Source organism: Bactrocera neohumeralis, chromosome 5, assembly GCF_024586455.1.
Source record: "Bactrocera neohumeralis isolate Rockhampton chromosome 5, APGP_CSIRO_Bneo_wtdbg2-racon-allhic-juicebox.fasta_v2, whole genome shotgun sequence".
NCBI lineage: Eukaryota > Metazoa > Arthropoda > Insecta > Diptera > Tephritidae > Bactrocera > Bactrocera neohumeralis.
The window spans coordinates 13170203-13197228 of NC_065922.1; the positions used below are offsets into that span (position 1 = coordinate 13170203).

General features: G+C 38.8%; 1 protein-coding gene across 4 annotated transcripts in view; it reads left to right on the forward strand.

Annotated features, from left to right (window-relative positions):
- LOC126758283 (uncharacterized) overlaps positions 1-27026 on the forward strand; it is a 90534-nt gene that overhangs the window by 35783 nt on the left and 27725 nt on the right. The gene's annotated exons all lie outside the window — the stretch shown is intronic.

The following is a 27026-nucleotide window of genomic DNA, read 5'->3' on the forward strand; positions in this document are numbered from 1 at the left end:
GCATATATATGTATGTATAAATTTGAATATATAATATACATACATACATATATGTAAGTAAATATGCCTGTATATAAGTAAACATGAGCGTGTTGCTCGCGCTGATACTTTGCTACTTTTAAAATACTAATGAGATGAGGGCGAAATTTCATTATGCCACCGGATGGATTCGCCAAAAAGTTTGCGTTTCAACTTATAACAACAACACACACACACACGAACACAAGCGTGAGGGTAAAAGAGGTAAGGCTTAAGTAAGCAGCAGCTGATGCCACCAAAGACAGCGCAGCGCGTGTTCTAATGCATCTTGTTGTTGTTATTGTTGTTGTTTTATTTTGCTCCAGGTTTTTGTAGCTTAGTGACGCTTATGGCGGCAATGGCAGCAATTGGAGCGAATGTTAATGAAGAAGACGCCGACCGAAGGAGCTAAGCACTTGATACACCAGTGTAACACATGTATATATATGTGTGTTTGTACATATGCATGTATAGTGCCTTTGATGGTGGCAGTGTGAGTGCTATCTGGGGCTGTTGCTCACCGTCGTCGCCGTAGCGGTGGCGGTGTTGTAACCTCGTTAAGCTTAATTAATAGTAGCGAAGTGATAAACGCCCAGCCGTGATGGCGGTGACTTGACGGATGAGTGGCTGCTGAAAGCGAAGTGATGTGAAAATATATATAAAATTATATACTCAAATAAGAATGTGTGTGTATTTTGTATGGAAATCGCATGCGTGTGTTGAAAGAGGCAGCGCAGATGTCACGGGTGGCCAAGACTCTTCGAAAAATTTATTTATAGACGCAAATTAAGAAGAAAAATTTGATGGAAAATTTGGAGTTTTTATCAAATCAAATAATTTTATATAAAAATATTAGCCAATGCATCGCTTTAAATGTGCAATCCGCCAACATTTCGTCAGTTTATCTCAACGAGTATGTCAAGTCATTGATAAAGTCAGACAGTGAAAGTAAGTTCGGTGTACGGTGCTCACGGATGTTATGTAGTCTTTACCTTATCTTTAACCTCGCTGGTGCTGAAGAAGTAATAGCGCTGTTTTTGAGCAACTTTTGACCTCTTGATTGAAACTCTGCTGCCATATTGAGAAACATATAATATAATTCTACTACTTCTAAATTCTAATTTAATAGCTCCACATAATATACCTGTATTATGAAAATAAAGATTAAAAAATGGTAGCGAGAGATACAGGAGTTTACTTACAAGAATTTTGGCCAGTTTGTATTATAAATATTTTCAATGCAAGCACTTTATTGCTATCGTTTTATTTGTATGGCAGCTGTAGCTAGAGTTTTCCAATATCGGCCCTTTCGACAAATGACAAAAAATACCTGGAAATATTTAATTAGTCATCCATATTTATGTTTTCGCTTTCAAGGTAATCCCCACCAGATGTAATACACGTATGCCAGTGATTTTTGCAGTTCTCGAAACATTTTTCATGAGCACTATTTGGAATGGCCTTCAGCACCATCAGCGAATGTGGTTTTATCTCTACGATCGACTAAAAACGGGTTCCATGGAGAAGCAACTTCAGTTGGGGGAACAAGAAAAAATCACACGGAGTCATGTCTGGTGAATACGGTGGTTGATCAATGGTATTCATTGTGTTTTTGGTTCTAAACTCGGACACAATCGTGGCTCTATGCGATGGTGCATCATCATCGGGTAAAATTCAAAAATTGTTCTTCTACAAATCCGGCCGTTTCGACGAATGTTCTCACGCAAACGTCTCAATACGGCCAAATAGAACTCCTTATTGACCATCTGTTTCTACGGAACAGATGCACGATGCACCAAACAACCACGAATATCGACAAAAAACAATGAGTATCACCTTGAATTTTGAGCGGGTTTGCCGTGGTTGCTTTTGGTTTCGGCTCGTTGTTTTCCTTTCCATTCCGACGATTGTTGATTTGTTTGCATGTCAAACTCATCATGTCCCATCGACAGTTATAATACTCTCCATGAATGTGGGATCGGAGTTCGCACGATCAAACAGGTTCAAAGAGATCTGTTTCCGGTACTCTTTTTGAAAAAAAAAAAAATCAGCTTTATCGGTACGAGTCGAGCAAGAACGCGTTTCATACCCAAAATATTCACCAAAGTGTTTCGAACGGACTCGCGAGAGATGTCGAGAGAGAGAGATCTCTCTAACACTTGCCTGATGATTTTCAATCACCATATCCTTCACTCTATTAATGCTTTCATTTGAAGAGGTTGAAGGTTGTCCAGAACGATACATGTCTTCAACGAACTCTCGATAATCTTTGAAGGCCTTTTTTTTTAAGAAAAAAATTAAATTTTTTTCGATTTACATGCGATCTCAGACGTCGCTTAAAAAGAGGATCGTCCACTGCTGTAGCGACCCTGTCGTGGATGGAATCTAACAAAATTTTCTACTAGAAAATATTGTCTGTACAATGATCTATGGTCAAAAAAAAAAAAATCAAAAAATGAAGAAAATGCGACTTTTTTTTTTTAAAGATTGATTTTTATCCAAAATTTGGACGGTTTTAACCTGTTCTGAAAAACTATATACAGAACATGCAATAAAAATGTGATAATAGACAAGACTGTCTCTGAGTCATTACTCAAGCAAATTTGCAAGATCTAGTTTTGAGAAAAATGCGTTTAAAGCTTAACTGATGGAGTTGGTCGAACCGAGTGGCTACAAATTAAAGGGCTGTAACTTAAAAACTAATGGCTGTATGGACTTAAAATTTTAGTACGTTATTTTTTGAGAAATAATTTAACGTAATATGAAAAAAATAATCGATTTTTTAAAACAGATCGAATCTACAAACTCTCTATATATTTTAATTGTCTTAAGTTTAACCAACAACTTTTGCTAAAATATGTCAAGCGAGTAGTTTTTGTCTTCATTCAATACATGTTAGATTTCAAAATAGAAGACAGTTTGGGCTTTTTCTTCATATTCGAATTTGAAGAAGAATCCTTTCCAGGTGCAGAATCTTGCAGCGAAGAGAAGGCTATATGTAATCTATCACCAGCATGGCCCACTTTGAAAAACTCAACGATAATTTTTTAACTGTCTATAACAAAGTGTCTTGAACATGATGTTTGGTTTTTTTTTGTGGTTTTCTCGGAAGAAAATCGGGTAGATCACATCGAAAGAAAGATAAAATATTGCTTATTGTCTAAAAAAAAAACTTATTTCTAATGAATATTTTGGTGAAAATGCGAAGAGTGGTCTTAATAGTTAAATTGATTAAGCTGATTTTACTTTTCGATTATAAATTTTTTCTGCAGAAAACTAGACCTTGAAATATATATGCATTTAGTATATAAGAAAATTTTTAAAAGCAATTATATAAAAAATTAAAATTAAATATTTTCTTTTATCAGAAAGTACTTTTATTTACATACTATTCATACATTTACACATATACAATCACAAATGTAATTGATACAACAGTCATAAATAACCCTAAAGACAACCACAAAAGACCCCACGAACATAATTGGCCATATTTTAAAATGTCTCTCAATAAAACTCCCATATCCGTTTTGACCCAATTTGCTTGCAGTCACAAATAATTCACTGACATAATAAATTTTCACAACAACAAAATCGCAAATCACTTTAAATCTGCGACAAAACAAGCAATTTTACAAAATACGAAAAGCGAGCGAGCAAAGCAAAGCCCGAAACCGAATAAATTGCTTGTTTTATTGTATTTAGCAATTTAGGGGATGAGCGGATTTAAACTGAGCCAATATAAACGGCGAAACAGAAAGCAAAACAAGGAAAAAATTGGCAGTGAAAAATCAAATCCTCAAACTGAAATCTTAAATGCCATAAAATGCTTGCGTAGCATTTGAGGGGGCGCACGCCCACCCGCCGGTCAGCGGCAAGCCCTCGCTAAGATGTATGACAAATCTTGAATGTATGCCTCTATGTATGTATCAAGTATGTATGTGTGTATACATATATATTTGTTAGTGTTCTTGTGCATAAATTTGGCGTCTTGGCCTTCGGTTGCTAAGCTTCTTTTATACTGGCATAATCGTTACAATGTATGTGCGCTCGTTTTTTTCCATTGTTTCGGCATTTATGTGACATTTAGCGTCTGCTGCCTACGAAATTACACTCGAGGGAAAACGTTGGTGGTCCAGAGAGTATTTAAGCTGTAAGCTTACTTACGAGTTAAGAAGTTGTTTGTAGTTGTTTTATAATAATCTTTATTTCAACGGTATTTTTGTCTTTTGTATGATGACCAACTTTCATGCTTACAATGTACATGAGAAGTATCAATCAAAACCGTTAGTCAAAAGGTCCTCTGAGAGCATTGTTCTAAAGTACGGTATTATTAAGGGGCTACATGGGTTTCCTCGAGTAAAAAATAGCATTTTTTCTCATATAAAAATTAAATATGTTTTTAGAATTTTCTATTGTTTCAAACATACACAATTAACACAGAAATTCCGAAATTTTTGGAACAAAATATTTCAAACTCGGCCATTTCCGCTGACCCCTTGAAAAAAAGATGCGCCCTCATTGCCCGGATAACTCCTTCCAGGACCATCTAAAGTGACGTGCTGCAGTTTAAATCTTAACTTAGAACTTAGACGGAAGAAAAAAGACTGAAAATTGAATTTTTGGCAGACATTTTTACAAAAAAAAAAATTAAAGTTTCAGTGAAAATTTCGCGACATTTTTTTTGACAAATATTTGTAATCGAAAAGAAATCCTTCGTCCAAGTCCGTAAGATTTGTATCTCAAAGATCTTTGTAAATTGCATGAAGATCGATGAGTAGTTTTCGAGAAATCTTGCTAACCGACTTCAAAAACACAGTTTCGAGAAAACGAGTTCAAAGGCGAGTCACTTAGCCTAGCTAGCCTCGAGCGCACAAATTCTCAAGGCTGTATCTCCGAAACTATTACTCGGATCAACTTGAAAATTTTAGACACTTTTCTGGAGGTGTTGTAGAATTTAATGAGATAATAAAAAGAATAAGAAAGAAAAGAAGATTTGTTGAAACCAGTAAACCCATGTAACCCCTTAAGAAGAATTCGAGTTGGATATAATGTGAAATAGATGGGCATAACAAACCTTCCTAAAGGGTCTATGAAGAGAACAGATGAATTGAAGTAGTAGAGAGGACTATGCTCCTGGTCATGTACTTGTATTAGATCCCGTTATTATTTTCGCAGAACAGTTCTGAAACTAAAATCGAAAAACGAAAAATGAGGTTTGCACAACAAAAGCAGTCAAAATTGGTAGAAAAGATGCAGATAGCCCAGTATGTTCCAAAAAAATTCATACCTGTCAACACATTTTATTGTATACATATTCTATATGAAAGGAGTTCAACGAACATTTTTAAACATTCTTAACTCTTGGAAATACCACTGATACTGGCAGGGTCGGATTTTAAAGCTTTTTTTTGTAGTTCGGGAAATTAAAACCATTAGGAGTTGGAAATAAGAAGAATGACTTCAAAGAAGATCAAAAGAGTTCTACGAATTGAACAACTCTGTATCGGCTTTAAATCTTCAGCGTTTCTTGTGGAACTGTCCTTCCATTCCGTCCGTGGTCTTGACCAGATAATTGTATTTTATAATCTTCGGTATGTGAATTGATTAACCCAAAGCCTTACATTCAGTTTTACTTTACCCTCAACTTTGATTCTACAATTTCAAGAAATTTATTTGTTACTTTCGCAAAAAGATATCTAAGGGTATTAAAAAAGACACAACATTAATTACATGATGGGAAAGCGGATATGGTGCTGCATTTCAATCCTTATCGGAGCTATTTACTGGTCACTTGAACTGACTTGAAACTAGGACAGTTAGGTTAGGTCATACTGGATGCTATCACAATATACATAGACTTACAGGACCTTAGTAGTGCTGGATGGAGATTCTGTTTATTTTCAGGTGAAGTATTTGTCACACAGGACCTTCGACAGCGACTCTACGCTTGATACTTCGCCTAGTCCCTTGAACTCCGAAGCTTCTAGATGCTTAAGACGAGTTCTAGATAGCAAGCGAGTTTTCGAAGAGACTCTTGCACATGATCACGGCGTTCCTATATATACTTAAGGTAATCCATCTCTTTTTGTGCACCTGTCAGCTCTTTCGAAAACTTCGTTGCATATCGTTTTTAGTGACTTTCGAATTTCCTGTACTTGTTCGGTAGCCAGACGGATAGCACTTTAGGCAATCTCTTCAGCAGTTTCGAGAGTGGTCTGGAACCCAGTGACCTGTCAAGTTTGACTTAGGGACATTCTCTGTCGCAATGCGATGTGAGATTATTGCCTTCATTTGCTGTCTGGCTATTGACATATATATATTAATCCTTTTTATGTTTTTTACAGCGTTGTTAGTTAGCTCGGTCGCTTTCTCAATTGCAAATACTTCCGCCTGGAAGATACTGCAGTATTCCGGAAGTTTGAAGGGTTGCCTGAGATCCAGCTTCGAGCAATAAATTCCGGCTCCTACTCCATTCGCCATTTGGGATGTCAGATTCCAAGAAGAATAATTTCTTGCATATTTGAAATATCCCGAAAATTGCTGTAGCAGATGAAAAAAAAATCTTTCAAAAGACAGAGTTTACTTTATTAAGCTGAAAATTAGACTTTGTATGAAAAACTTTTTTATTTGACAAGGTATGAAACTGCGCATAACATTGTACAAGGCAACGGTATAATTTACAAAAATTTGGTTCAGATCGGACACCTTTAGCTTTGAGCTACTGATGATTAACTCTCCACAACTTTATCCTTATCAAACGTTGTATGTATATGCCCTAACCTGCTCTTTTGTATTAGGCGTTTCCTTTACAGCCCCTGGTACATACTTTTTTGTTGTAAGTGACTTCTATCGCATCCTTTGATTTAAGGTCGGTCTCAGTTACAGATTCTTGAAGGGTGTTCTTGAGTGCTTTGCAGAAGCTGGCTTATCTTGTTTTGAGGATCCCTTTCGTCTTAACCTCTGCTTATTTAAGATTTACCTACGGATATTATTCAGGACCTCGGCATAGCTATTGCCTTCTGTTGGCTTTATGATCACGGTCTCTGACTGTCGTTTGAGCCTATTATTTGCTCTCTGACTTGCAGCTTTATTCCTCTCTTGCTATTTTTTTCTCTTTTGTACTCCCTCCATCGTTCCTTCGTTTGTGTAGGTTTTCTTTGCTTTTTTGGGCAAAACTTTTTGCCACTAGCCATCCTTTTCGTTTTGTGGCCGCACTGTTTCTTGGGGCTCCACAGGGCTTGTCGCCCGCCGCTTCGAGTATATCGAATCGGGGGTCGTGATGCATCAGTGTAGATATCGCCATATTTTCTCATTTTCTACGATGAGCCAGTTTCTACGGTAACTTTTCATAACGTCGAGGAGTTCGTATAGCTGTGCCGCTCCGTTCTTAACATCCATGCTGACGTTCTTCTGTTTTGCCATCGCTGTCTTCATAATTTGCACGATACCTTGCACTTTTCTAGGGATTCTTCTTCTGTCTGTCTTATTTGAGTAATGTACTCTTGTTTCGGTGAGTTTTAAGGTCCTTTTGTAGTGGCAACTGGGGTGCTCTTCCCTTGTCTTTGTTTTGTTAATGGTGCTTGTGTGGCCGGAGTTTCGCTTGAGGCTATCTTTTCTCCAGTTTTATCGGGTTTTTTTGGAGTGACAATGTGTATAGGGGATCTAAGTATCCTATTACTTCTGCGGAAGACGGTCTCGTATTCCTCGTTTTGGCTATCTTTATTCTGTTGTTCTCTCTGTTGGGGTGTTTGCTGTTTTTGCGATGTATTCTTTTATCTCCTCACGTTGCAACAGTTGCCAGGAGCTCAACTGAATCTGTACGGCCAAAAGAAAATTATGGAGATGTACAGTGAACGTACCAGAAGACGTGCCAGGGTTTTAACGATTAGGAGTTGAGAACAGTATTAGCCTGCCAGCCATTTCGGTAAGATGTCAGTCGTCCCTACTGAGATGAATACTGGCCTCACTAGCCTTTTGTCAAAATAATCCGCTCCGGGTTTCCAGCACATCGTATTTACAATCTTACTGCACTCGATTCTGTGTATTTCCCAGGGTATTTTCCCAGGGTTTCCGTCGACGTCAGCGCCCTCCGTATTACTATTCGCAGGTAACCTACATAGCATAGGCTATTCACTATCCGCCAGCTGTGATCCCGGTAGTAGCCTGGGCTCAGCCATATAGTATACAAGCCATTCAAAGTGACCTATCAAAATCAAGATGAAGATGTTTTTATACCCTTTATGCTATAAAAAATACACCTGTGCAGGGTATTATCGCGTCGATACAGCCGAAGTTCAGCCTTTTTGTTTTAAAAATATTATTAGCAATAACTTTCCAATTTTTTTATAAAATTAACCATTTCTAACAATTTCCATTGGCTGTAAAGAAAAGCATATATATTGAACATATGCGACGAACCTCCTTTAAGCTATTGTCCTTTTAAGCTACTCAACATTTTTTCGACAAAACACATACAAACACATACACATGCACACACGCAAACATATGCTCGCCATCATTATCCTTATCGCGTAATTTTATTGCCGCTTCTGCTGGCCACTCTGCGTCTTTAACGCTTTTGTTGTTGTTCCTGCCATCACTGTTATTATCAGCGTCTAGCCAAAATGTTGTTATTATTGTTTGTGCTTTTAGCCACTGCCAATATCAAGTTAGACGCAAACACTTTTGCTTTTTCCTCCAATTTCCAACGCCTACAGAGAAGTGTCTTCGTGTCTGCGAGTTTTTGCTCAATTTGTCATTATTAACATTTTCGTTGGCTGTTATTGTTGTTGTTGTGTTTGCGCTGCTGGTACCCATTGTTGATTTTGTTGTTAATTTTAACGCCTAAAGACATTGTTTTGCTCAAGTATTTCCCAACTTTTATTTTCAGTCGCCGCTCGCGAGCTCTTTTGCTGCTTTAAGTAGTATGTGTGTATGTGCGTATATTTTTACATATACATACATATATAATATAGTGTTTGTGCGTTTGGCATTTGCTCGAGTTTCCGTTTTAATAAACGTCGTTTCCTTTTGCCATATTTGCCTCCGTTGGCTTCCTATGTCTACTTATTTGACTCTGGCAGCCGGAGGCACAAACACACACACACACTTACCAGGCACTGCAGCCGCCCCGCCTGACTATCTGACAGCGCGTGCTTGCTTTATTGTCTGCCGACTGCTGCTGGTTGGCGGCATAAGCGTCGTTGTGGTGTCTCCGGGCTCGCGCTCTCACAACCTTTCGGCTACTGGGTCGGGGGCTGCACTGCGCTGGTAGCGGCAAATTCATTGCAGTGTGTGTCGGCATCGTGTGTCTCGTCGCCTTTATTGCCTCATTGTCATTTTTGATTTTGGCGAAATTTAATTTCCTCTCAGTTTGATTTTTAAGTGTTAAATAGTCGCGTTGTCAATGCTTCTCGCCGCTCATTGTTCGCTGCTGACGCCTCGGCGCTCGCTTGCAAATCCAATTTGACCAAGTTATTGTGTAGAATGAAATGTAATTATTTAGGATTTAGATTACGTGCAAATAATCAGATGGCGGCGGCGGCGGTGGCTGTTGAGTCAATAAATGAACGTCGCATTTTCAGTTTTGTGGAGCTGTTTGAAGCAAGATTGATGGGTTTTCGAAAGAGAGAACTCAAGAGTTCGGCAAAGTTAGGCGCGTGATGCTTTTGCTTTCCTTCAGGTAATCAAAAAATAGCAAGACTTTTTAATTTAAAATTCGCATGAGAACCCATTGGTCGACATTTTTTTTTTGGACTGTCAGTGACGACGAACCACGTCCGGGACGGCCATTAACATCAACTGATGATCAACACGTCGATAAAATAAAGGAATTGGTGCTTGAGAATTGACGATTAACAGTCAGTGATCCTACTAGCATCATTGGAATATCAGAAGAATCAGTGAAAACCATTTCGAAAGATCACGTAGGTCTAAGAAAAGGCAAAACGCGATTGGTTCCAAAATCACCAAATCTTTTTCCAAAAACAGCATCGCGCTAATGTCTGTGAAACAATGCTTTCCGACTACCAGAATGTCATGACACGTATTATTACTGGCGATGAGATTTAGATCTATGCTTACAACCCAGAAACAGACGGCCAATCGACCGAATATCGTAGCAATAGTGAGTCGAAGTCGAAATAACGACGTCAAAGCAGTCAAAAATCACGGTTATGTTGATAGTTTTCTTCGATTATTGAGGTGTGGTGCACTGCGAATTCCTTCCGACCGGCCAAACTGTTAACAAGGGGAACTATTTTCAACCAATATCGTGCCGCAACCACCGTATTCGCCTGATTTAGTTCCGTGTGACTCCAGGCTCTTCAGCAAAATCAAACGACAGCTCCAAGGGAACCATTTAAAATCAATTGAAGACATTAAACGTGAATCACCACGCACATTGAAAATTATTACGGAAATCTTCTTTAACAACTGTTTCGAGGATTGAAAAAAACGTTGGCACAAGTGTACTGGGGGGACAACATAGATTTTGAAGAATAAATTAAAAATTTGAAAATTATTAACAAAGTCTTGCTAATTTTTGCTCTTAGTGATATCACAACTTCTGAACCCCAAAAAATGATGTTCTTTCCTTTTCCCATCGATTTGACAGCTTTCGTCTTCTTTGAAGCAGCTTCCTTGGGAGAAGTCAACCATTTCGACAGCCCCTTGGCCTCCGGTGTATATCAGTGTATCCGTATCTCGTCGGCTGTCAGGAAACAACGCAGATAGAGAATTTAAAAGCGACATAAACGACGTCGACAGTGCTCATATGCCTATATTTTTATACTCTCGCAACAAAGTTGCTAAGGAGAGTATTATAGTTTTGTTCACATAACGGTTGTTTGTAAGTCCTAAAACTAAAAGAGTCAGATACAGGGTTATATATACCAAAGTGATCAGGGTGACGAGTAGAGTTGAAATCCGGATGTCTGTCTGTCCGTCCGTCCGTCTGTCCGTCCGTCCGTGCAAGCTGTAACTTGAGTAAAAATTGAGATATCATGATGAAACTTAGTACACGTATTTCTTGGCTCCATAAAGAGGTTAAGTTCGAAGATGGGCAAAATCGGCCCACTGCCACGCCCACAGAATGCGAAAACCGAAAACCTATAAAGTGTCATAACTAAGCCATAAATAAAGATATTAAAGTGAAATTTAGCACAAAGGATCGCATTAGGGAGGGGCATATTTGGACGTAATTTTTTTGGAAAAGTGGGCTTGGCCCCGCCCCCTACTAAGTTTTTTGTACATATCTCGGAAACTACTATAGCTATGTCAACCAAACTCTACAGAGTCGTTTCCTTCAGGCATTTCCATATACAGTTAAAAAATGGAAGAAATCGGATAATAACCACGCCCACCTCCCATACAAAGGTTATGTTGAAAATCACTAAAAGTGCGTTAACCGACTAACAAAAAACGTCAGAAACACTAAATTTTACAGAAGAAATGGCAGAAGGAAGCTGCACCCAAGCTTTTTTAAAAATTGAAAATGGGCGTGGCGTCGCCCACTTATGGACCAAAAACCATATCTCAGGAACTACTTGACCGATTTCAATGAAATTCGGTATATAATATTTTCTTAACACCCTGATGACATGTACGAAATATGGGTGAAATCGGTTCTCAACCACGCCTTCTTCCAATATAACGCTATTTTGAATTCCATCTGATGCCTTCTCTGTATAATATATACCTACTTACATTAGGAACCAATGATGATAGCGGAATAAAACTTTACAAAAATACGGTATTTGAAAAATATGTAAATGACGTATAATGATATCTCGATTATCACTTTATCAGGCGAGAGTATAAAATGTTCGGTGACACCCGAACTGAGCCCTACCTTACTTGTTATTTTTATGTTGCAAATGAGAGGTTAAACTTCTTTTGGCGTCCGAGGTAAATAATAATATTATAATAATATCAAATTAAGCAGCACTTGTAGTGATCGGTAGGAAGATAACTTGATAGGTAGTCCAACAGTCATTCGAAGCTTAAAAGCAGTAGTTTTCACCATTTGTTCGAAATTATAGAGATAAACTTTACAAGCGAAGGAAAAAATCGATAAATTGTTTTGTATTTCTAAAAAATATAAATCCGTGTTTCAGGAGAGTTTCGCTTTCCAGAGTATACTTTAATATTAATTTAATAAGTAATTAAGTAAGCTTTCGCTTTAATGTTTCAGTCGTTGTCGCTCTAAATAAACCTTACTATGTATAGGTGGAATATTTATATGTACATATATGAATTTATATAGAAAGTATATATTTATACCATAATCAGCCAGGCAAGTACACGAGTACTCAAGCCCCCATGTCAAGCTAACTCAAGATACTACATAACTTGTGGCGTCCAACATATGAGAATTTATTTATATGTACCAATACAAATTCATATTCATTGATATATGTTTGTGTATATAATATTTTGTTTGCTAAAGCATATGTTTGTGTTTACAGAGGATCATGTTGGTCCAGTTATTGCTTTCACTGCTCATCCTAGCTTGCTTTATTTAAGCATACGGTAGTATATTTGTTGTATTATAATTTGCAGCTGGAAATCCCAGCAGTAAATTTTTTACTTACTGAAACTTATTAGATACTAGTTCAATCTACAGATAAACTGTTTATGGTGCTATCAGTCTCGACCAAGGATATGTAAAGGAGAGGAGTATTCAGTAACGATCAAGTACTTTTAGGGACATTATAAAAATTATGAAATATTGTATATTTTTTCACTAACACTCTCTTTTTGTACTAACGGGTGATCCAAGTAGAGGTTTTTTTCAATAGCAATGGCTTCATGTGGTTTGTGGGCTGGTGGTTTTTCAAGAATGATGTCGGTGAAAATCGTCAATGGGGAACGTTATCGCGCCATGATAACCGGCTATTTGATGTCCGAAATTGAAGTTCGTGGTCTCGGCGATATTTGGTTTCAAGGACACATCCCACATATCGCATCAATTAATGGATTTATTGAAAGAACACCTCGGTGAACGGATATTATCAGGTTTTGGGCCGGTCGATTGGCCATCAAGATCGAATGACCTGTGGCGATATGTAAACTCAAAAGTCTATACGGATAATCCCGTTCGACTTAGTCCTTGGAGTTAAACATCACGCATGTCATTCGCCAGTTACTCGTCGAAATGCTCGAACGAGTCATCAAAAATTGGGCGACTGCAACTTTATACATGGTTTGCTAAGGTTAGATTAAGAGATCTTCCTAACAAGAAGCTCGCTTGGACAGCTTAGAACGCCGGCCAACTGATTTACCTAAAACTCCTATAAATAGATCTTTAAATTCTCGCAAATCGACAAATCGCTTTACCAAATCACCAATTTGTTGCGTCGCCTATGCCTCCGGGGACACCGAAGGTAAGACTGGTAAGGTAAGGTTGAACAATGGTAGATAAAGTGCCTGTAAGTTTCCATCTCACCCTCCATACAACTTTGACAATTAGCGTCCGTCCAAATTTTTAGGCTAAACGCATAAATGCCTATTGGACAGTGTCCAGTAAGACCGCCTACTGTTGCGGCAAGTTGAACATTGCTGAGAGCAAGTTGTTTAAAAGATCCCTTGCGATTTACTCCAGATCAATTGGAAATTGCAGTCGGACAGGAACGGATCGTCGGGGTTCATTGATCAAGTGTTAGAACGCAAGTTGCCAACTGAGATTCAACTAGGTCTCTTTCCGATGTGAATGGAGCAAAGGTGCTTCCTTTGACTAGGTTATCGGCTCAGCAGTTGTCTGCGAATCCGCTATGACCGAGTACCAAACGAGTTTGATGATGAAGTAGCTTGAAGTTATTTCTGTTGAGGTCAGAAACTCCTAGACTAGTTTCGAGCGCGAAGTTAGCGAACTCAGCGCTAGTATTGTCGCCTGTTGTCGAAGTGCATGCTCAGCTCCTTGGCTGAGGTTGTGCTTTATAGTAGTACATTAACACTCACCTTAATAGCAGCCACTTCTGCCTGTAAAACAATACAGTGGTGCGGTAGCCTAAAGCTAAGTTTGGCGGAGAGCTCTTTGCAGAAACTCCTAGTCGAACCTTCCCTCTTAGCTTTGACCCATCAGTGAAAAATCTCACTATGACTCTTCCGCGTCCACATAATTTTCGTCGCTACGTGAGCAGAGACAAAGACACCACGTGTAGCTTTCGCGACGTTGAGTGTTTTCCGAAATGTAGTTGAAGGAGGTCAGAATTTCGGCGTTTCCTTGTTGGAACCCTATTTCGTTTTCTGAGCATTTTAGTCCGCCCAAACCATTTTTATGCTGCGATAAATGTGATTATTTCTCGGTTTTGACTTCAAAGTACTAGTTTGTCACTAGTCACGTTTTATTCCCAGCGAAAGTATATTTTTCTATTACTTGGAACATTTACTTCAGGGTTGCTATTTGCATGTCCACAAGAGATAATATGTTTGTTTGTATGCCCGTCTAGGAGTCGACTTTAATCTATTGCATTATGTGCTTGCGTCATATTGCGCTGCCTGCTTAGCTGTCCCGTTATATGTATGTGCTTGTGTGTGTATTTTCTTGCAGCTGATTGGCGCTCGAGGCGCTTGAGTAAATATGCTTGTATATTGTATATGCTACGGTATGTGCAAACATGGAGTCGGTGTTTGAGTGCGCTCGCTTATTAATTACTTGTCTTGGGATATTTGGCTAAGAACAAAGTCGCATTAATTAATTTCAGCTTAAAGGCGGCTATTGTCACAGTTGCTCGGTGCGCTCACAACTAAGCCATAAAACATGTTTCCAATAAAAGGGTTAACGCTTGCTAACCGTTTGTGTGTGTGTGTACATATGTAAATATGTACTCATACATATATATGAATTTGTTTATGTATGCATATTAGTGTGGAAAAATGCTTCAATTTCCAACCATAAATTATGTGTGCAATATTTGGTTAGAAACTGTATATATTCAACAAGAAATATCCAAATTTACTTTAAGCATTGCATACTGCAAGGCGCTGCGCCATTCGAACGCGCTACCATTGCTCGAGGCGCAATTGTTGTGTGTTGAAAGAGTTGAATTAAGTAGCGGGGACTTTTGCCATAAAATTTTGCCGTTTTTTTGTTCCCTAAAAGCTGGTGAACTAGGTGGGGCTTGGCTGGAGCATTGGCCTCGCGACATTTGGTGTAACAAATGTGTTTTGTTAGCGCATGCTGTGACCCGTTTTTGCCGTTATTCGCTGAAAGGAGTCATAAAATGTTTATTTGTGTAGCTATATGCATATACATATATATATATATATTCCAATCCTTACTGCTTATATACCTTGGCTCGTATGTGTATGAATAAGTAAGCATGTCTGTTTGTATTCCTCCTCTGCTTTGGGAATTATGAATTTTCTTTGTCCTCCGTTTTGTTTATGAATTATTTGTCTCCATTTGTATTTCTTTTGTTCTTTTTGCTTGCCGCGATATTTGACTTTCTCCCCCGACATGAGGGCATGCTTTAATGATAATAAATTGTAACCCCTTTTTTTGGCTGACTGCGCGACTTTTAACTTCCGTTTTGCTCTTTTAACGGTTTAAAGTACTTGGTGGGAACCGTTTAATGGTAGCGAAGTTTAAATGTTGTTGGTGAGTTACACTTTAAAGTGTTTGGTAAAGAAATTTTAACTAAAGTTTGTAGGTTAAATTTCTCTTAATGAGGTACTTGGAGAGGTTTGATCTTATACACAAGAAATAATTTTAGTTTGGAAATTTAATGATTAGACTATGTAACAAATAGCGCTAAATCACAAAAATATTAGTAAGGGTTAACTGACAAATAAAATTGGTGATGATGAATATTCTCAATACTAGATATGTATGTATATAGAAAATTATACTTAAATATAATTGACGATCAGTTGTGGTACGCTGTTACCTTAATGATTATATTTAGACTAACCGTCGGTTAAAGTGGTGGTTAAGGTTTCACAATTTTATTAAAAATGCAGATTTTTATTATTGGCGATTAGTTCTAGTACGCGGAGACTTTGGTGATTATGTACACACTAACCGGCGGTTAAAGTGGCTGTAAAAATGGCGGTTAAGATTTCACAATTTTTATAAAAAGGCAGACCTATTTAATTGGCGATCAGTTGTGGTACGCAGATGATTTTTTAATTATATCTCGACTAACCGACGGTTAAAGTCATGGTTAAAGTTTCACAATTTTAACAAAAAAGACAGACTTATATAATCGGCGATCAGTAATGATAAGCAGAGACTTTAATGATTATATCTACTCTAACCGACGGTTAAAGTCATGGTTAAAGTTTCACAAATTTTAAAAAACGGAAGACTTATGATATATAATTGGCGATCAGATAGTGTACTTAAATGGTTATATCAACGCTAACCGACGGTTAAAGTGGTGGTTAAAGTTTGACATATATGAACTGCATACAAAAAAAATTTATCGAGGTATACGCAAAATTTTTTGACAAACCACCTTAAGCTCGCCTGACTTCCAATTGAATATATGTATTTCATAGGAGCAGTAAAGGTGTAACATGTACCTTCAAGATCTAAATAATATTTTTTTAAAACGATATGTTTGCTAACCTGCGGTTAAAGTGTTGGTTAAAATTTAATCAAAAGTTGTGTATCCTAAAATTAGTCAATTAATTCAATATTCAAAATAAGGTTTTTAAAACGATATGTTTTTTAACCGACGGTTAAAGTGCTGGTTAAATCCTAATCAATAGTTGTGTACCTTTAAATTAGACAATTAATTTAATTACTACAAACATTTGTATGAAAGTACGCGTTTAAAATACAATAATTAAACTATTATTTACACTAACCGGTGGTTAAAGTGCCGGTTAAAGCCCACTAAATAATTACATATATTTAAATTAGACAGCTATTGAGTTATTACCTTCATTTATTGAAACATATTTTTAATCGGCAGTTAAAGTGCCGGTTAAAACTTTATTTATTAGAGCTATAACTATATTCGTGGAGCTTTTCTTTTAAAAATTCAAAAGGTTACGGTACAACAGTATCACTAAAATTCTTCTTGCCCATCTGAAGCTATAACATTTTCACTTCTTTCTGTTTAGTTGTGGATTCCAAACTTAAAATAATTGCGAGTGTTGGCGGCCATGTATGAATTAAGCCAATTTTTCATACACTTTCATGAAGAGAACCGCATTTCAAAGAGAGCAATCCGCATTAATCAGTCAAAAGAGACAATGACTGATGAAAAGGTCTGAGGAAAACTTCTCAGGCACTGATTTAAACATAGTTCTAACCGTTCTTGCAATATGAGGTCAATGCCATGATGGAAAATTATTGCCTCGTGTCTAGTCCCAAACTGCTTACTTTTTCCGGTAATTGGTTCCTTCAGTTTGATAAGTTGTTGTTGGTAGCGTTTTCCATTAATTGTTTTACTTGGATTAAGAAGCTCATAATTCAGCACGCCCTTTCCATTCTCACCAAATGCTGATAAATATCCTGGCGTCGTAGATATTCGGCTTTCTTGCTGATTTGGTTGTTTTTTTGGGTTCAGAGTTGTCACAATGTATAGATTTTTCAGAATTTCGGAACAATGGAATAATAATAAAGTTTCGCCATCTTTGGGCGAAAGATTGAGGCTGATGAAGCTCAATTTAACTAACCGCAGATTGAAGTAATGGTTAAAAATTGATTCGGAAAAATTAGCTGACAGGCCTTTACTTATGACTATTTCCTGATCATTATTCTAGCTAACCACGCATTAAAGTGACGGTTAAAAATTAGATTAATGCCTAAATTTAACTAACCGCAGATTAAAGTGACGGTTAAAAACTTATTAGAATGAAGCTTACACTTAACTAACCACAGGTTAAAATGACAGTTAAGAAAATTATTGGGAAATTTATCTGAAGGGCCTTTATTTATAACTACATTGTTAAACTGATGCCTAAATTTAACTAACCGTAGGTTAAAGTGGCGGTTAAAAACTTAATAAGAAAATTATAGGAAAAGCATTTATTTATTTATAATTACTTCCATAATTCAACACTGGCATGATGCTTACATTTCACTTGTTAAATTTCCTAACCGAGGGTTAAAGTTACGGTTAAAAATTTATTGAGGAAATTATCTCACAGGCTTTTGTTTATAATTACTTCCAAAAGTCAATATTGTATTATACCTGTGCCCAAAAAATAAGGTGACATTGTATTTATTTTGAAAATTCTTTATTCATTCTTCCAAATCAATTTCATTCTCTTCAAAGTAATCCCCTCCCGATGCAATGCACTTATGCCAACGGATTTTCCAATCTTCGAAACACTGGTTGTAGTCACTTTCCGGGAAGGCCTTCAGTTCCGTCTTCGCTGCGGCTTGAATCTCCTCTATCGTATAAAAACGGTGTCCCGGAGCGGTCTTTTGAGCTTGGTGAACAGCCAGAAGTCGCACGGCGCCAGATCAGGTGAATACGGTGGTTGCGGAACGATATGGGTTGAGTTTTTGGCGAAATGATCACGAATTACGAGGGCAGTATGGGATGGTGCATTATCGTGGTGTAAAAACCAAGAATTGTCTTTCCACAATTCCGGCCTTTTTAGGCGGATAGCGTTACGCAAATGACGCATAACGTTCAAATAATATTCCTTGTTGAATGTTTGACCGGTTGGAAGGAATTCATAATGCACAACACCACGATAATCGAAGAAAACAGTCAACATGACCTTGATTTTTGAGCGACTTTGGCGCGATTTTTTTGGTCTCGGCTCTCTTTTGGCACGATATTCGCTCGATTGATCGGTTGTTTCGGGGTCGTAAGCATAGATCCAAGTCTCATCGCCAGTTATAATGCGTTTCATGACACCCTGGTAGTCAGAAAGCATCGTTTCACACATTTCAACGCGACGCCTTTTTTCCATAAATTCAATGTTTTCGGTACCAGTCGAGATTTGACGCGCCTGAGGCCCAAAACATCCTTCAAAATGGTATTGGCTGAGCCTTTCGATATGCCAACTTCATCAGCAAGGTCTCTAATTGTTAATCGACGGTTTTTCAACACCAAATCTTTGATTTGTTGAACGTGAGCTTCGTCGGTTGAGGTTGATGGTCGCCCTGGACGCTCTTCGTCATCGACACGTTCACGGCTGGAACTCACTATACCACTTGTAAACAGTTTGTTTAGACATAGCCTCATCACCAAAGGCTTTCTGCACCATCCTCAACGTATCCGCAGCAGAAAATTGATTCCGTAAACAAAATTTAATGCAAATTCTTTGCTCAACAAATTTTGACATCGCAAAAAACGAAAAACTCACTTTTAGCAGCTCACAAAACGACACGTATCTCAAACACTAATGAATATTTTGACATGAAATTTGACATAAATGTGACTGACAGTACTACCAACCTAAAAAAAAATAATTCTACAAATCCTTCGACGCGCGCAGTTTAAATTCAAATGTCACCTTATTTTTTGGGCACAGTTATTTTTAACTAACCGCAGGTTAAAGTAGCGGTTAAAAAGTTATTTGGAAAATTATCTGAAAGGTCTTTATTATAGCTATTTCCAATACTCAATGTTAGTCTGTTGACTAAATTAAGTGGGTACGTAATGATCTCTAATTATTGGTTTGTAAAGACCTTAATTCAAAGTATTTAGGCTCTGTAATTTATACTCTCCTCATAAATTTTCGACAAAATTCTTCCTTTCTGCGCTTGCCACACTCATTTGTATGAACCCCAGCATACTTGTCCTCTCCTCACTTCATTGCACACATGCTTTTTTGAAGCCCTCAACAACAACAAATGAGCTGCTTGTCAAAACTGTCAAAACCAATAGCGGGCGCTAAGCGTTAGAAAAACAACGCCCACAACAACAACAACAACAACACTAGAAGGTACTTCGCATAAATGCTTTTTGAAATTTCAACTCTTTTCGCATAAAACGGCTTTTTGAGTTCAGCTTCCACGGAGCGCACAAAACAAAGCGGAGTTGTGGCAAGGTCAGGAGTACATGCCACACGTAGGCCAAAATGCACAGGCTTCAAAGTGTTAAAATTGCGAAGTGGCTTGCACTTTTAGTTGAGTGATTTTGTTTTGCTTTTTGGCAACACGTTTGACGAACCACCAACAACAGGTGACGGCTAGAGAGTAACGCTGTACGGCCACAGGAGGCAGGCCTTCAACGTTGCTTGCGCTCTTCGACGCCATTAGTGCTGCTTTGTTTGTTGTTGTATATATTTAAAATGTCATTTTGTTGTCAGCCTCAGACTTGTTTAATGTCAAATTACGTCAGCTACCGCTAAAAACAAACAAACAACAACAAGAGCAACAACAGCAACACTAACAGCAATTCGAATTGAAAGAAGTTGCTGGCGAGACCTCAGAGTTGCTACGGCAAAACTAAGTTAACGGGCGCAAACAATGCGTTGCAAATTGCCTACACCTACAGCAACAACAAGAAGGTATCTTAGCAATGGCAGCAGAGGGGAACGCTTGAACATTCATTTTCATTAGCGTGCAAAGTGAAAAAGCCGCCAGCCTTCGCTGCTCATTGCGAATGTTTCAACTTTGTTTTAAAAGTCTTAAATGGAAATAATTATTTTTGTTGTTGTAGTTGTTTCGACTGTTGCTGGCATTTTAATTGTGGCTGTTGTTGTTGTTGCCGTTGTCGCCTTAGCAAAGTGGTGATAATTTGCGCTTTGTTAAAATAAATGTCTGTTAAATCCAAAGGGTGGTGGGGTGTGCTTACATACACACACATACACATACATACTTACAGTTACACACATATATTTGCCTCGGCCTTTGCTTGTGCTCTTACTCCGCGCATTCTTGCATTTTGTCACTTCGCCTCTGCCACTGTTTGCTTATACTTTAGCTGCTGCCTCCACACTTGTTCACCTCCCCCCCCCTTCCTAGCCTCGGCGAGTTTTAGTCTTATTAGCGAAAGTTCTTTGCCGCCTTTTGGGCGCTGTGGCCAGCCTGCCGCTGCTCATTTGCGCTGCCACCAGCATACGCTTGCCACTCCTCTTTCCTCTCTCCTCTCTCTTCCTCATTTGCGTGGTTGTGTGGAGTCTTCTTGTTCATGCCTTGTTTACGCTTTAATGTCTTGGCTTAAAAATGGCGACAGATTTATTTGCGAATTTCCCTGTCTTGCCATGTCGCTTGCTGTGTCTTCGTCTCCGTTTATCAGTTGCTCGCAATGCAGCATCACTTCCTCCCTCCCACTCATTCCCGCACTTTATGTGCTTCTTGGCGTCGACAGTTGTCTTTAGCGTTGCATAATTAAAAAAGTTTCATTTCATTTCAGTTTTGTTGTTGTTGCGGGTTAGTCTCTTGCTTGCTACGTTCATTTGATCTACGTCAGTGGTTTTAGGTATGTTGCTGCGTGTTGTTGCCTCGGTTTCTGTTATGTCTCTGCTTGTCTTTGGTCAATGTCGCATTTAATGTGCGAGTTTTTCGACTTCGTTTAACTTAATTTTATTACCAAAGCGTGTGTTCTTCGAATGAGGTTAAGATGAAAATGGGATATACGTATTTGTTGGAGGAATGATTTTCGATCTGGAATTTTTTTTTTCATCCATTCGGATGATAGCGGTATTCGCCGTTAGCAATGCGTAAAGGACCATACATCTTCCGCAGAACCTTTCTCTTGCAACGCCAACTCATCAGATCCATCCATGCCTCTGCACCATATATCAGGACGGGGATGATGAGTGACTTGTAGAATTTGATCTTTGTTAGTCGAGAGAGGACTTTACTTCTCAACTCAGTCCAAAGTAGTACCTGTTAGCAAGAGCAATTCTGCGTTGGATTTCGCGGCTGACATTGTTGTTGGTGTTAATACTGGTTCTAAGACAGAACTATTGGCCTTCTATATTCAGCTCTTCAGCTCGAATTAATTTCTTCAGCAATAGATTGAAGAATACGCACGATACGGAGGCGCCTTGTCTGAAACGTTTGGTATGGAGCGGCTCTATCCTTTTCTTCATCGTCAGTATACACAGTATTTTTTGTGCTGTCAAAAGCAGCTTTGAAATAGACAGAGAGGTGGTGTGTGTCGTTCATCTTTCTACGGGTGTCGTTCCTCTTTCCCAAGATTTGGCAGATGGTGAATATCTGGTCAGTTGTTGATTTTCTATGCCTGAAGCCACGCTGATAAGGTCCAATCAGTTTGTTGACGGGGGGCTTTTGTCTTTCACAAAGTACCCTCGATATAGCCTTCTCGTATTTGAAAAGCTTTTACAGAACTTCTCCGGTAAAGACAATTATAGAGTGAAATCAGTTCATAACTTCTTCGTAAGCTTTGTTAATAGCTTTCACAATGTGTTTCTTCACTTGGGCACAAAGCTTTTCGTTGTATAATTTTTTCTGTTTTAGCTATTCTCGTTTTCTAACTAACTAATTCTACAGAATTTAGAAGTTTAGTGAATGAAACCGGAAGAATTATGGACATAGCTTGATATCAGACTATGTACTCCCAAGGTTGGATATCAATTGTTACTTGCAGTTGAGCCTCTAGAGAAGAGGTTTAGTAGTGGAGTGGTATACTCGTACTTTCTCAATCTATACCGACGTGGAGTGGGAGCGAGAGTATGAGAGTACTTAAAAAATCTTGATATCGCTCTCTTTTTCCGTCTACCAAACACAGCTAGCACCATCGAAGCTAATCTAAGGATGTTCTAGGTATAGATACGGCCATTGAAATTCTCTAAATAATTCCTACATACCATATATCTCGCTTAGCTTTCTTATTTAAGCCCCAGGCTGCAACTCTACTTCAAAGAATGTCACATTATAGACTTTGAGAACGTCTGCCGTTTGATAACCATATTGTATTATGTTTGATTTCGCTTTATTCAAATGTGAACAACTTGTTTATCATGGAACTACGTTGCTATCTATGTCTATCTAGGGAACATGTTGAGATTACAAAATAAAGTATAGCGGAAAAAATGAACTATGGAGTGTAAATATTACCTGCAAATTTGAAATCAAACGGACAAGTAGTTTAAAGTCCACAGACAACATAATAACTTAGAAATATTCATCCGTGCATAAACCATAGATGAGAGATGTCATAATAATTTTTCTTTAAAGAACCATTTGTGAGGACGTCAGAGTTTCAGAAAAGTGTTATTGTAAGAACCCATATTCTCTGAGTCTGATAGCAGCTTTCGCAGCCATACACCTTCCGACGATGTCCTCCACCACATAAAGACTTCATAGAACATAATGGGCTTGACTATGGTGTCATAGAGCCAGAGGACCACTTTCAGTGAGAAACCGCAATTTTTGCCCATGGCAATCGATGCCTGTTTGCTGTCTCTTCGATAATCGGCTTTCATGATAGGATATCCAGAGAGAGCTCTAGATATTTCACTGTATCCGCCGGTTGTAGACGGAAGTCTCAGCGATTCCACCGGGATCTTATATATTCAGGTAAATAAAACCATTTCAGTTTTACTTGGGATGATGGCGGGACCGCTTCCGATTTGTTACGATGCTGAGATACGCCTGCATCAGCTCGTACACGGTGCTCAGAAACTTTCCTTTGACCCTAAGTGCTACATCGTCTGCACAGGCATTCACCCGGCAGCCACGATCCTCAAGCTTTTTAAGTAGGCCGTTAATCATCAGGATCCATAGAAGAGGAGAGAGTACTCCGCCTTGTGAGGTTCCTCTACTCACATTTTGTCGAACGCGTGTTTAATATACAATTTGATTAAATTTGTCGAAAGCTTTAAAAAAGTCGTCCTAACCAAACCCGCGTTGAATGAATCCTAATAACCACCCACAACATGCAGCAAGAAATCAACTCCAGCCAATAAAGATGTTGGCTTGCATAATTGACAAGCCAACCAGACACATTGGAATTGGGTGCGAGAGAACATGCAATGCACCCGAAGTATGACACTGCATGGTGAACACTGAACGCAACGGTTGTTAGGACGAGGGCGCTAGGTGGATGGAGTGCAGTTTATGAATTTTTCAGATTCATATCTGCGAAAACAATAGCGAAATGTGATTTTCGGTCGAGGGCTGGGGCGATAAGTGCGAGCGTAATACAAATGCAGGGCCACACACATACTTAACTGTATGTATGTACTAACTATATGTCTATGATATCTACCAGTTTTGGCTGTGCAACTGGCGGGGCTGCCATTGCGTCCGTGCGTTTGGCTCGGCGCTGGATTCCTTAGTCACACTTCAGCATTTCCGGCATTGCAATTCGCAAACGCGATGTCTGCGTGTGTGTGCGCAATGAAACTATGCGCCTGTAGTGGTGAGAGTGTATGTGTGTATGCGTGCGCGCGCCACAAATTGCCACAAATAAAAGGGAAATCAACGGAATTTCGAAACATTTGAAAATTTTATGTCTTCATTTTCGGTTGCAAAAATTTCAGCATTTTATATGAGCAGCGGGACGGGTCGGTGTGCGTGTGTGGGTGTGTGTGCGGGCTTGCATGACTGCCACATTGTCTCCTTCGGCACAATTCAGTTTCGGTTTCAATGTGGCGCGCTTTGCTGCAGGTGTGGCAAGCCGGGGGGTGGGGTGTGTTGGCGGCATGGCTTGTGCATATTTCGCGTTTTATGTTTGGGGTTAATTTAATGATTTTGCAAGTTCATTGCGCGCAACCAAATGTGTTGCAGGCGTCGACGCTGTGCCGTGGCAGCGTCGCTTTTATTAGCTGTATGCTTTTGCTTAGCGCAAATTTGCAATCGTGTCAGTTGGTGGGGGAGACGGGAGTGAACGCGCATAGAAAATCCATAAATTCATAAAATAATTGTGTTGCGCCATGCATACGGGAATGCGTTATGGATGCCCCCAAACGTGGCGCGAACGCACTGGCAGGTATTTGTGTGTGTGTGTGTGTGTATGTGAATGAGAGGCGAACTCGATAAATTAGTGGGCTTTGGTTTCGAAAATTGGTGTTTGGCTCGTAGATATGTATATATAATATAATATATATTTTCGTTAACATTGACTCGGATGATTCTTGATCCAGGATTAGCTTTTAATTTTTCACCTTGGATTCTTGGGGGTCTTCTTAAGCTTCTCAAGTTATGCGCTTTATTAAGGATTGAGTTTCTCATATATAGCTTAACTTGATCCATATTCATAGGCTTGCTAATATGGCAGCGCATATTATATCTCCGGTAATGTAAAGCACCCTGAATGAGCGAAGTTTTTACTCCTAAATTCATGAAGCTTTTATATTTTCAGCAAGAAATTGAAGCTCAAGTCATAAGAAAAAATTTCTTGTCCCTTCACTACATTTGTGACCTTCGTTCACTTGAAAAGACTATCGCCTTGACTTTGTGGAAAGTTCATATAAAGAAGTCCACCAGTTTCAAGGTCCCTAATCGATTATGGAAGCTGTATGTTTCGTCCAAAGCCGTGAAATGTTTTGAAATGATTGAATGATTTTTTCAGAGAACATCTCTGAGACGGTAAATATCACGCCTGTCGAACTGGCAAAGGTAAAAACCGATTTTGGTATGAGCTAAGTTTCTTGCGCGACCGCCCGGTGAAGATATGAAATTTTCTAGATCCATATTTTTTCTTTCCAATAATCAGATGTAGTTTTTCAAGTCCTTTAAACTCCAAAGCATGCGCTTCCGTTATAGCCAGGTCTTTCTCCATCTGGTCTTTTTAACGAAGTGGAGGTCTTCCTCTTCCTCTGCTTCTTCCGTTGGGTACTGCGTCGAGTACTCTCAGAGTTGGAGTGATTTCGTCAATTCGAACGACATGACCTAGCCAGCGTGACCGCTGCCTCTTAATTCGCTGAATTTTGTCAATGTACCAATGGCCAATGCGTAAAGGAACATAAATCTTCCGCAGAATCTTTCTCTCAAAAACTCGCAACGCTGACTCATCAGCTGTTTACATAGTCCATGTCTCTGACCAATATAGCAGGCCAGAGATGACGAGTGTCTTGTAGAATTTAGTATTTGTTCGTCGGGAGACGACATTACTTCTCAATTGCCTACTCAGTCTGAAGTAGCAACTGTTGGCAAGAGTTATCCTGAGTTGGATATCGAGGGTGACGTTGTTGGTGATGTTAATGCTGGTGCCAAGATAGACGAAATTATCTACGACTTCGAAGTTATGACTGTCAACAGTGACGTGGGCGCCAAGTCGTGAGTGCGACGACTTTTTATTTGATGAGAGAGGATATTTCGTCTTGTCCTCGTTCACTACGGATCCATTTGCTTTGCCACAGACCCGATATTGCTATCTCGTTTCAATGCTGTGTTCAAACTAGAGCTCTTGCTATTTGCTTAATGAATTGAAAGGATTCACGAATAGAGCATTATTCGAATAATAATATTCGGTTCGCTGAGTCCGGTTATTCGTAAGTCGTCGACTATTCGATTAACCGCTCATTTTCGAATATACGGGTAATCGTTCGTTCTCGACTATTCGGATAGTAAGGGTTCAACTTCAACCATTTTTATGTGGAATGTTTAAGTTATTCGAGTAGCATTAATCGATTAGTATTCATACTAAAGGTTACAGACCGGATACGGAACGGTTACAAACCGGTTATTCGAAAAATCGAAAAATCGGTTTTCTGTTTATTCAAATAATTTTAAGAGTTCTAGTTCAAACCATTTGGTGCTCCCAATGAAACTCCTTATCTCAGTTATTTATATTTTTGTAGATAAACATTCGACGTTTGGTATCTGCTGTATTGCAAGAGTTTTGCATCCGGGTTGTGACAGAACTGAGCATACGTAGCGGAAATGTAGAAACTTTTCCTTACTATCTTCGAGTTTTCAGCTGCGGCGAAGATTGCTCTTCGGCATTCCCATTTTTAATGCGTGTTCTTCAAATTGCCAAAATCCCATTAAGACGGCTGTAAGTCTAGATTTCTGAATCTTTTCCTGTACATATTTAATAAGTGCTTACATAGTTTTTGTCTTGCCATATTTTGGTGATACTAGTTTTATATCCCGATTGTTCCTAACGTTTACGGTACTGACTCTGTCCCAGATACGTCTAGAAAGGCTCCTGACTTGTCCAACTTATCTG